A 12,993-nucleotide genomic window follows, 5' to 3' on the forward strand; every position below is an offset into this window, starting at 1 on the left:
AGAGCTGAATTAGCATGGACACCTCTATCATACATCCACTATGATGGATCAGGCACCAATTGTTCCTTCATCCCAACCAATTCTACAAGAACCAAAGCTGTGGCCAGGCTTTTCATCATTGTCCTGCCATCTCAGTCAAATACCAGCCAAAATCAGTCCATCACTGCAAAACAGGCCAGCCTGATGCAGCACAAATCATGGTGGAAAACCCTATTCACCAAAATGCCTTCCAGGCCACTGTAGCTTGAGGAATGGTTTGCATGGGTTCACTCCCACCCTTGTATTGGGAGAAAAGCAATTGCACTAAAACTAGCTCAAAAAGAGAGCAACCAAAGGTGAGGAGCTGCTTTTCACCAAGACGTAGTCACTGGCTGAAAATTCCCTAGATAAGACTGGAGTGGTTGCCAGTAGTGACTGCTCTAATTAGAAGCAAAACAATTTTCATTACCACCGCTTTGCTTCACACAGCAGCCATGTCCTAGAGCAGTCACCGTTTTAGCCTTACTGTCCATTACTGTGAAAGACGCCTCTGCTCTGCAAATATCTGCTCAGGCCATGCAAACAAACATCCTCTCTATAATTTTGAAGGGCAGCTGCAGTTCCACATGAGCGTGCAGCGAACACTCGTGTTCAGGGCGCACCAGATCTCCTCTTCCCATGTAATATTCTCCCTCCTGCAAAAAAAATGAGATTTCAGGTACCAGATTTTAAACTCCAGCCTGGCTCAAAGTCAAGCCGTACTCTTTTTGGCCTGCAGATCATGACCCCTCTCCAGATTCAGGTGGAACAGATTGTAGTGAAATGCTGTTTGTGCCTTGTCTGTATATTTTAGGGTAAAACTTCTGGAACCAGGGTTTAATTATTGCATGACAACTGGCACAGATTTTTGCTCCCACCTTCCACTGATTTGTCACTTCCACAGTCCTAAAGGATTAAAGGGAGGAAAGGTTTTGTCTCTGAAGAAGCTGAAAATGGCTGGTGCCCTACAGAGAACAAATCTTGGGGGGAAAATACTAGACTGTCACTATTTTCAGCACAGAGAATTCAAATAAGAAAGTTGGCAGTATGTGTGCAGAGAGGAGAGGACGTTCAGCGTGTGGGTGCCAGGGAATGCAGTATCTCACTTCCAGAGCAAAATCAGCTTATGTTTGAAGCATGACATGACCACGTCCCTCACCGAGGGCTCGCTCCTTTGCCTGCCATGGAGAAATTACCATGACTCCAAAGCTGACATGATGGCTTGTGCAGCAGAATGCTGCTGTTAAGCAGCAGGCACAGCTAGTCAGCATCTGTTGGCTCAAGAACAAGCAGAAGCCTTTACCCTACACTGCAGAGCACTGAACCTGAGCTGAGAGGTACCGATCACTTTTGCAAGACCCCAGTTCACACTGGGGTCATTTAAGATGTTCACAGTTTACTTTGAAATTATTTAATCTGCACAGCTGCCACCAGGAACGATTCTGCCTTCCTTTCCACCTCCAGCTGCGCATTCCTGCCTCCTCCCCTGCACTCAGCAGATGGTGAGCTGGCTCACAGGCCTGAGACATCTGAAAAGCAACCACACTAGTGTGTCAGTGGGGTCAATTAGGTGGTGTGAGCACATGGCTGAAGGGGAATGAGTTTGAAAGGATGAGGTAGGATCCCATTTCCATCTCTGGAAGTGCTCAAGGCCAAGTTGGACAGGGCTCTGAGCAGCTTAATCTAGTGGATGGCACCCCTGCCAATGGCAGCGGGTTTGGAATTATATGATCTTAAGGTCCCTTCCAACACAAACCATTCTGTGATTCGATGATTATTCTTTGATTACCCTTTCAGTAGCTGTGAGGACTTAGCCTAAATTCAACCAGGCAGGAGGGATCTCAGCTGTGCTTGATGTCTGAGCTCACTGCAGGGTCTGCAAGGAACATGCACAGGACCTTGAGAACGTATTTCACAAGATAAAGAGTTGTGCTCTGCAAGCACTGACTGTTCCAGTGTTCAGGCTGGGGAAGTTTCCTGCTCAAAGGTCCCAATTCGACCTTGTTCATCAAATGCTCTATGAGTTATTTGAAAAGGTACTTGAAACAATGAAATGAATTGGGGCTTATATCCCAGCAGCCAGAAAGACTTCAATTGTAAGGTTAGCTTAGCTGTTCTGTCAATAGAAAATATTTTCCACACTTGCTGTTTCCACTACTCTTTGTAGCAGCACCATACTGATTGCTCCATCAAATACAGTCCAAAAGAACAGCCAGGTCAGCACAGCAGCAGAGGTGATGGTTTCCATCACCCCTTCCCTTTCTCACTCTGAGTGATTTCAAGCTCACAATCTCATGTTCCAGTCACAAGGGCCTGTGCTTCTCACTTTGTCAAGGGAAGTCTATTTCTGTCATCAAGACGGAGAAAGCCCGATGTTGCTGCTCTCTGAGAGAGATCACAAGCTCACTTTCTCTGATCAGGTTCAGGCCAGGTGTTTGCAATGGCATGTTCACCAACTAGATCCCACAGATTCCTTTGGAGGTCTGAGATGAACAGAAGTGATGATTTGAGTCCCCATCAGATCAACGTGTTAAATGTATCCCTGTGAAACATCTCTCTTAAGGAAGCAGACTACAGTGACTTACACAGATCTTTCAGATCTGCCAAGTGATTACACCTTCCTTTACAGGGAGTAAAGTTATCCACTGTGATAGAAAACCTCAAATACACATTTTGCATCTTTGCTCACATTTGTTATTTAAGGCACTGGACTCCTTGTGATACTTGAACCACATACCACAAATCATTTTAAAGGATGTTTTAGTATCTGTTCCACAAATCTGCATAGGCATCCTCTCTGACGCTTTATTAAAGCCAATAAGCACATGCCTGCAACGAAGAACTGCTGTAACAGCACTTGGCTTTTTGACCAGAGTATCAATTCTCCCTTTGTGTGTGGTAGAAGAGGGTATTTATTTAATTCTGCTTCCTTCTCCTGGGCTCTGCAATTTGTGCTGTTCCCAGTCATGCTTCACAGAGTCCAGAGGATGTCAGCTTTGTCACTAATACTCCAGGAGCTGAACCTTGTCGGGATCAGCCAAGGATTTCATCAGCACAAGGTCAGTGCAGGCACCTCCCTTCCTGTGGGAAACTGCTGTGACGCAGCTCCCTGGCCTGGTGCTCTGCAGCATGGAGAGCACTTTCTGGAAACTCTGGGTGCCTTTTCAAGTCTGATTAAGGCTATCAGAGATGAAAACACAGCCATTTGAGCACAACACGGTGAGCATTAGACACCACTGAACCACCAGAAGTGCAAAGCTGTGCTCATGCACACGCTCACTGGGCTGAGATCGGCAATACGCCTCGGCAGTGGCTGTGTGTGTGAGAGGATCTGAGCACAGGCAGGCAAAACAAGTGAAGGAGAAGAATTACTCCTGGCAGTCCTCTTCAGGAGGTGCATATGCACAGGAGTCGGTACAGCAGGCACAGATGTGTCTGTACGCACCGGCACACTGAACAGGCAGACAAGCACATAAAGATACAGCATCGACCCAGACAGCATCCTGTGCAATTACTGACATGTTTTTCCATGCTACGCTGTGCTTCCTTTGGAAGTTATTAGTTTTCAGCCCTGCAAGAAGACAGAAAGCCTTTTCAGCAGTGAGGCCTGAGCAGTGTGCATGTTGTTTACATCCTGGGGCTCCTGCCTACCCCAAACCCCTGCCTGTCGTAAGGCAGTAAGAGCAAGTCAGAACCTCAAAATGAACAAAGATTTTTGGGTCTCCGAGGTGTTATGCTAAACAAAGAAAGTAACAAAAAGCCCCTCGTCTATGAAAAGTAACACTTTCTGATTCAACACACCTGTTTCCCAAGCTTAATTTTTGTTTTATGTATGCTGAGTTCCCTCAGCAGCAACACTGTGTGGGGCGCACGATGGGATCCTCTGAGTTTAATAGCAACGCATAAGGTTGTAGATGCCTCACCCCTGCAAAGATTCAAGGTCAGGTTGGATACAGTTCTGAGCAACCTGATCTAGTTGAAGATGTCCCTGCCCATGGGAAGGAAGTTGGACTAGAAGGCCTTTAAAGGTCCCTTCCAACCCAAACCATTCTGCTATTCTATAAGCCCAGAACTGTGACCTATGTGCACACCCTCTACACAGCATCTGTTCAATTCACAGTCCCTAGTACATGTTTACTCCTCCCAGCTCTGCTGTGAGATAGCAAGAGCCATCCTGCCCAACCTATACTTCTTCAATAACATTGTCATTGGTGGCAGATTTCTTCATTGGTGGCAAAAGAAAGGGAGATCACAGCCCAGTCTTCTAAGGCCAGATTTATTTTGTGAGACTAGAATTTCAGGGCTTAAAAAAAATAAATAAAATCAACTCCAAGTGCTTCATTTGGTGACCAGTAAGATTTGTTTCTAGCATTATTCCACAGCAAACAGGGCATACAAGAACACAATTTTCATGGAATGGCTTAAGATGACAGAACCAGGTCTTTAAATGAATGGTCATCTTATTTCAAAGGATGCAAAGCATTCAAATTAGAATATATGCCTTCCTAGGAAAAATAATAGAAGTAAAACTTGAAGATAATGAGGCAGGAAATAGGAAAGTAAAGCAACACAAAAGACACTAAAAGCAAACTTGCAGACTGCTGTATTAGTGGATCCTCTCCTGAGCCAAAAAGGCCTTATTCCAGAAGAAAACATTCAATGAAAAAACCCTAACAAAGATGAATAGGGCAAGGAATTCACAAACAAGGGATTTATGGGAGGTGGAGTTATCCTGACTTCTATCTATCCCCTTCAAATAGGAGTCAATATACAGGCAATTGCTTAGCTTAAACAGTCTGAGTCTGTTGAACTCGTTGCCACTGAATGATTTTGAAGGTCATGTCTTAATCTCTGACGTGTGTGAAAGAGAAGCTTTCATTTATATATTTGCTCAAATCACTTAGCCATACGGCTTTGATCTAAGCTGACATTTCTAGTAATTTGCCAGGGGTTTTTTATATATGATATTTAAAAACCACTGCTAAAATTCTTTAAAATAGGCTGAAACAAATCTTTTTATTAATACTTGGAGAAAAGAAACATTTCTACATCTCCTATGCTACACTCATGCACTGCACTAAAATTGATAAATGGTTTAGAAATGTCAGCTTGTATATCCAAGAGGATCATAAAACAAGGATAATATTTAGCTAACAATGACCTCATAACTGTTCCTAACTAATGAGAGGGTAAAATCTTTGTCACATGCACATTAACAATAATAGCTGCATTACATATGTGCCACTGGTAATAGACTTGCTTTTCTAGGTGTTTCTTCTTAAAAGCCCCCTAGAAGAGAATCCTAAATGTCTGGTGCTCATAGGTCACACGGGAAAATCCCACATCTCTCAAACACATCACCACACTCTCCTTTTTTGACTTTGTGACATCCTGGACTTGTGAGCATTGCTGGATTTTCTGAGTTTCCCCAGGTCTGACAGGTCGGCTCCTCCCCGAGCAGCTCCTGGAGCTGTCAGAGCTGTCAGATCAGGCAAGGATTCTGTCAGGAGGCCCTGCCACTCAGGAATGAGAGACTTTCAGGGACTCATGGCATCATATCTGATGACAGACTATCTGACTTGTCCTTAGGCCTCTCCACCCACACCCAACAACAAGTTTGCATTTAAGGCAGTCGACATATGCACTGACATGCGGGTGAGGTGGCTGATACTAGACCAGGGTGGAAGTATGCAATCAGGAAAACTCCATCATGACCAAAAAGTCCTATCACCTGCAGTCTACTCAGCAAGACAATGATTTTTACATGAATCATTGTGATGCATCTTCAACTGCACCGAGATGCTTCTGATTTTGAATCTGCTTGGATTCTCTTTTTCCAGCCCTAAGTGTATACTGATATGAGGCAGTATCCAAGGTACACTGAGTTCCTCTTATTGCAGATTGAAACTACTGCAGCCCAGATTTACTCTGTCTAAACTCTACTTGAGTTTCTGTGCTTGAAATTTTCCATTGCTGATTTGCAGCCTTTGAAACACACTTGAAACAGCCATTATGAAACACAAGGCATAGGGACAAACACTGAAATATATGAATCTAGCTGCAGTTCTCACCTGAAAGATCACATCATAATAAAGTCACCCCTAAAGAGAGCTAAAGAGGTAGAATAAATACATGTGGACCACACTAGACCAGTGCAGAAATAAAAGCTTAAGCTGTAATTTTACTCTGTGAAAAGATTGACTCTTGGATAGAGAACAAGAATAGGAATCACCAGCCCGAATGATCTATGCAAAATGTATGATCAATCTAAAATGGAGGGAAGGAAGGGGGGATTACAAGGAGTGATGGAAGGCTCAATACAGAAATTGCTGTTATTTCCTCTGTGATACTCTGAAAGGTGGCTATAAAACCCACTTACTTCCCTTAAAGCAAGATGCAATTTGTACCGTGCACAGTTGTTGTATCAGGGTGAGATACCTGCAAACTATTGACTGGGGGACTCTGCAACTGTTAGAGATTCAGAGACATAGCATTTGCCATCCTTTATCATAGCCTCATGCATCTGTATTTGTCTTTTAAAACAGCTATTAGAGCTTCTAAATCAAAGACACTCAGCTTAGAGCCTGACTTCTGTTCTAATACACTTGTGCTGGCTAAGTCCCATGATAGATAGGTAGGACAGATAGATAGATGTCAAAAAGATAATGAATGAATGCTTAATTAAGCAAGCAACAAACCTAATAGAAAAGCCTGTATACCTTACCCTGTATACACCTATATATGCACATTTGATATGCACATTTGTATGTGAGTATATGCACGAAAACACACCCATGCTATAATCAGATTCAGTTTAATATTGATTGCCACAAATCCTATGATCCACTTCCTCCCCAAACTGTGTTAACTATGGCGGGGTGAGCTGTAAAGATAGCAAAACACTATTTTCAGCTTTCTTTGCAACTTCTTATGTTACTGAAATGTCTAACTTAAGTGGAAAATCGGATGGGTTTGGAAATTTGCCCAAACCAGTTGCCAGCTCAGTATATCTCTAATACTTGGCATCCTCTAAATATAGGCCTTTTATTCTGGAAGAAGCAAGCGCTGAGGATGCTATTCTGCTTCTCAGAGCAGTGGTTTCGTTTTCCCTTCTGAGATCCACAGTTCAAACTGAGGGGGAAACAAAGGAACTGCTGTTCTCCCTATTCAAATTAATTTATTTAATAAACAACTCAATAATTTCTTCTTTGTTACAGGGAATTTTTTTAGGGTCTTTATTTTGGAAAGAGCTTCTCCAGAGGAATTGCCAGGGGCCCATCTAGTCCAGTATCCTGTCTCTGACAGTAGCTAATGCCATGAACAGTTATGGAATAACCTATTTATAAGGGAAGTTTCTTTGCCCTGAGGACTTTGAGGTTGCCTGTGCCTGGAAGCATGCAAGTTTATAATGCTTATTTTTATCCTTTCATATATAACCACAGATGCTCTCACCAGCCCTATCCAGTTCTACTCCTTCCTGCTAGATTCTCTGACTCAGTGATGGCTAATGGCAGCCATTTCCCACAGGTTACTTGTGCTCTGCATTGCTGTGGGGCTGAGTGGATGAATTTGCCATGTATCGCCTTTCAGTGTTACTGGAAGCTCCTCTCTGATGAGCAGGGGGAGCAGCAAAGCCTGATTTACGTTCCCTGCATCATTTGATTGAGGGTGGGGGGGTGCTTTTTGGAGTTTTTCTTTTCTTTTTTTTACTCTTAGCGTGTTGCCTTTCATTTCTCCCTCCCACACTTCTAATTTTTCACAGTGTCTTTTCAAAGACAGCTTGCGTTTCTCTTATCCCCTCTATAGCTCTTCTTTTTCTCCAGCACATTTTTTTTTAGAAATGTAGGACTGGAAGCACTCAGGAGAATATTCAAAAATCCATCAACCTCCATCTTAAAACTAGTCTGCAGCTTTTCCCCTCTCACTGCTGCAGACACTCTCATCTCCCCCCAGCTGCTACTGTGGCGACCATTCGCTGCTCACGCCTCTGCGTCCTTGTGACCATCCAAGAGGTTTTCCACCCACCAACTCTGCATGTGGCTGATGTAGAGGGCACTCAGCATCCTTCACACAGTCTACTTGAACTGCAGAAAGGGATGCTTTTTCTCCTCTCTTCCTGAAAGATGCCTTTGAAATGGTGAAACACTCACAAGGTGGTATCCTAAGGACTTTCTGTCCCAATATTTATATATTCTCGAGTTTTACTTGCTCTCCTAATCAACCCTGCCCACCATGCAGGGAATACCACACAGACTCCCAAAACTGTCTTCCCAGGCAGTGACAGCTGACCATACATCAAGAAATGCATGTGATTTGCAAGAGATTTGCAGTGAGAGCAAATCTGTACCCAAACTTGTCAGCTGTCTTCACGAACAGATCCAATCCAGACTGTGCCTGATATCTCAACTTGTATCAGTAGCATGAATACAATACAGATGGTATCTTCACCTCCTTGAGATTCAACCTGATGCTGCTAGTGGTGCTGGCCAGAACCTGTCTGTGGAGCTGCTTGTTCCCAAGAGGGCACTATGGATAAGTGTTTTCCAGCACATGACTGAGACTTCAACTCACTGACACCCTGATTTTAAATGCTACAGCATCCCTCCTGGTAAGTCAGCCAGCAGGAAAGAGAGAGGGGTGGACAGCCCTCATGCTTCCTGCAAGGGAACTTAGTGATTTAGAGACTTGGGTAACAAGCAAGGCTGACTGGATATGCCACCTCACAAGAGGCAAGAGGCAAGGACTGGAAAGCTGAAGTCCCCAGAGAGGACCCAGCAGAGCAGGAATGTGCACCAACACTGCTCTCTTGGTAAGCCCCAGGTCCCATGGGATGTGCAGCCCATGGGCTGAAGGGGAGGGAGGGGATGGGTCTGCCACAGACAGAGCAGACAGGGGGACTCACGTGTGGCAGGAGGTGGCTGCATAAGAGCAAAGTGCCTGACCAGAGCAAAACTCAGACTGCAACCACACAGAGAGGTGAGAGAAGGGAGAAGAGGAAATGCCCACACAGATGCTCAGTTGGGTAAATGGGCTGAAAATGGGCAGGGACAGCTCTGCCACAGAGGACACAGAAGGGACACTCACATCATGAGAACAGTGGAAGAACGCCAGCCACAGAGGTTCACTTTCACCTTGGTGCTGTATTCTTTGCTCTTCATTAGCAGAAAGCTCCCATTTGTGAGATTAAAGCTTCAGGAGAACTTCAGGGTCCTAGCCTTGCTAATGCCTCTTCCAAACACCAGGCAGCAGCACCCAGAAGACCTGAACATTCTAAAGGCCAGTCTTCATCAAATACCTTGATTAGTAAATGTGTGCAGCTGAAAACAGCTACATGATGCCTACAGAGTGCAGGCAGCCCAGCAGCTGGAGATGGACTGCAAGGCAGCAAGGAGCAATGTCAGAATCAAAGGGGGGAGTTGATGGATGGAGGGATAAATTTTACACAGACAGGGGAAAGAACTGAGCCTTCTAGCTGTGCCGCTGGTGGAAGGGAAGATATCAAAGAACAGCAGGACAGAAATTAACAAAGCAAATAATTAGGCAAATTAAATATTTGTCTACTTTACACTATGATATGCCGAGGAAGTCAGTAGAAGAGGGTCTCACTAAAGGTCAGCCTGATCAGGGAAAGCAGTCAACTCCTTTCTGCGCAGTGCCAGAAAAAAGCAGCCTGAAGCAGCTCCACCTGAACCACCCCAAACAGATGTGTATCTATCCAGGGTTAATATCCCAGGGCTGGAGAGTCCACCCTCTCCCCAGACAATCCATTTCAGCATTCCACACATAACTTCTAGGAGGCTTTTTCTAACATTAAACTGTGTCTTTCCTTGCTATATTTTAGGACATTGCCTCTTTTCCAATTCCACTGCAAACACAGGGAACAGCTGACTTTGGCTGTCTCTGCAGTCACCTTTTACACATTTAGAGTCAGTTATTGCATCTCCACTTTTGTCACTTTCTCTATCCAACGCTTGTGAAAGAACCCTGTTACCACAGAAGCTGACGGTCTCACATCTCTAATGGTGTCACTCTATAAAAAACACCATTCTGAGAAAGGCCGGGCCACCATTCTGTTTATTGTCTATATCTTGAATCATATGTGACTTTTCCAAGGTCAGATGGCAAACCTTGAAGAGAAGGAAGCTGCCTTTCCTGCTCTCCCTCTCTTCCAAGCCTACCTACCTGGCTCTCCTCCTCCTGTTCCAGGCAGCAGGGTGAGAACTGAGTGCTGCAGGCTCTGTTCCTCAAAATGACTCACTTTCTCAGTGTTTTCATAATGTGGAGAAGGTGACTCAGAAACTGCTCCTCGATAAATAAATCATGGTTTGCTCACAAGGGGTGTGCTACAAAAGGACAGGGAGTCTTTACAGTGCTGTGCAAGCAGCTCGCATTTTACCTCCCAACCACTTCGTGGCTGGAGCCTCTCCAGCATCTGCCAGACTATTTAAGATAATCTGCCTGCTTCATCTCACGATTGGTGTTATGAGATTGTCTGGGGGCCTTGTCCAAAAGGAAAGCCCCCAATTTATAAACACATAATAACAAATGGCCTCTTCCCAGCTCTCTCGAGAGGCAGCAGGTCCGAGAGGTGTGATTTTGCAGACAGGGAGTGAGGCCCAGGGAGATTTGGTGATCTGCCAAGAATCACACAGGAAAGCCATGTCAGCTCAAGGAATTAAACCACACACTGTTGAGCCCCATCCCGACTGTGTGCCTGAACCCAGCTCCTGACTGTTCCTGCAGCAATGGTTCCTGCTGAGCATGCATAGCTCAAAAGCTGTCCATGGATCTTTACCAGAAAGGAGATTGAGTTAAAATATTTGGAACTGGCTCTCTAGTACACTAACCTCCTAGTTACCTGAGTTCAAGCACTTGGGTTTTAACCTTTCCACATAAAAAGAGACAACCTTCCAAATGAAAAAACCAGTTATTTTTGTAAAACGGAACTCACCCATGGAAGCTCAGGGTACTAGAAACCAGGGTGAGCATGTTCACTCTTGACTTGTTTTTTATAATATTTACAGTCTGACTGCTTTGTGAGTGACCAATTCCATGCACAGGACCAGCTTGGCAACTGTGCAAAACCGAAGTGGCAAGAGAGACCCCCCTTTCCCTCCCTGCCTCCAGGCAGAGCAGCTCCACAGGGCCTCCTCTGTACTCCTCACAGCCCTGCAGGCACTGAGGCATTGTCTGGGTGACTCAGTGTATTAAAAATGAATTAACTTCTTTTCTAAATTCTTCAGGGAACCTTTAAAGGTAGAATATTTTATAATGGAAGCCCTAGGTCACCACAGTCCTGGTCAGGATAAGTATGCCCTTGAAAAAGAAGAGAAAACCTGTTGTAAAGGGGCACCATGTCACCAGTCAGGGAGAAGTCAGACCTCAGCCATCTCCAGTCTTAGAACACTTTGCACATTTTTCCTTCTTGGTCATTTGCCTTCTGGGCTTTCTCAGTCTCTTTTATTCCCTGGGCCTACAGGGCATGGGGAGCTTGGAAGTCCTTCAACATTGAAGCTCTGGGGCAGCCCAAGGAATTTAAGCTGTTTGTGGAATGAGATGGAAACACTATTCAAACACCCAACTTTTCAACCTGTCCCGAAGAACAGCTTGGGCAGGCACAGACATCCTTACCAGATGCTTGTTTCCATTGATGGAAAAACCAGGCCTGCAGCCAAGACACGCACCTGATCCAGAAGATTAGAAAACCAGGGCTGAGGGATGTTCTTAAGTCCAGAACATAAACGTGCCCCCCAAAAAATCTTGAAAAGATGAGAATCTAAAGAGGTGTTGATTTTCATACTGGCTAGTCCCTGTCTCATTTACCTTCTACTTTCAGTCTGTGGGAAATCTTGAAATCTGATTTTTTACATTTCTTAATCATTTTTCGTGATTTTTCCTCCAAAATTTCAGTTTCGGGTGAGCTCTGATTATCAGCTCATTTTTATCATCCTGATAAGCAAAGCTCATTTAAACAGTATTAGTGCCACACTACGTGATCATATACCAGTGGCCCTAAAAAAAAAAGTTAAAAATAAGAGCTTTGCAGGCATAAAGTTCCCTTTGCAGTGACTAGAAAAACAAATCTCAATTCACTTTAGAAGGTACTTGGTGCATGTTATGTTATCCCAAATTGTAGTCTTTTTGAACCTTCTTTATCAGCTCAGAGATCTGTAAACAACTGCTATATGTTTGGAATAGAATATTGATGTCATTTTGCAGGTGACAGGTTTAATAGCTAATATATTTGATTCAAGAACTGACAGCTGCAGTTTAGAGCCAGAAAAGATTTGATTTAATAAAGATATCCAGTGCAATAGGCAATTTGGTTAACGCAGGAAGGAATTTGGTTTGCAACTGATCCCTTCCCTTAGCAAAAGGTGGCAGCCCCTGTGTTTCAGTGCCCTGAACCAATTACTCCCTACACTCCATTTTGGCATATAAGATCTGCATTTCTCAATTAATAAACATCTCATACTTCTCACTTGACTTCTTTGGTGTGTCAAGTATCTGCAGCATTTCTGAATCAAGAGCAGAGTCCTCCAGTGTCTCACAAGTGAGTGGCAGAGCAACCAGCTCACTCAATGCAGATGCCTTGCAATTCATGCAAGAAAAACACAAGGCCAAGGTTGGAAAGGAGGGAGTTCTTAAATCCTACACATCTGAAAATAAGAAAACAAAAGGGTAGGCAGGATTTTTGCCTCCTGAAGGAAAAGATCAAAATTTATGAAAGAGAAGGGACTATTTTAAGCTCGATCTCAGGTCAGTTTAGGCCCTATATGGAATATATATTGTGGGGCTGCCTGGATTTTACCAGGGAGGGGGAATTTTGGTAACCTTGGCTCAAGTAGGTACATTTGCTGTTGCTGTCTTTTGCTAAAGCCAAGTTAGTAATTTCTAGTGCAAAATATTTACTCACAAATTGCATCCCTTAGACCATTATGGCTGTGCCACCAGTGTACACTTTACATCTTATAT

The sequence above is a fragment of the Manacus vitellinus genome, unplaced genomic scaffold (genome assembly GCF_001715985.3).
Source record: "Manacus vitellinus isolate BGI_N305 unplaced genomic scaffold, ASM171598v3 scaffold_6_pilon, whole genome shotgun sequence".
Lineage (NCBI taxonomy): Eukaryota > Metazoa > Chordata > Aves > Passeriformes > Pipridae > Manacus > Manacus vitellinus.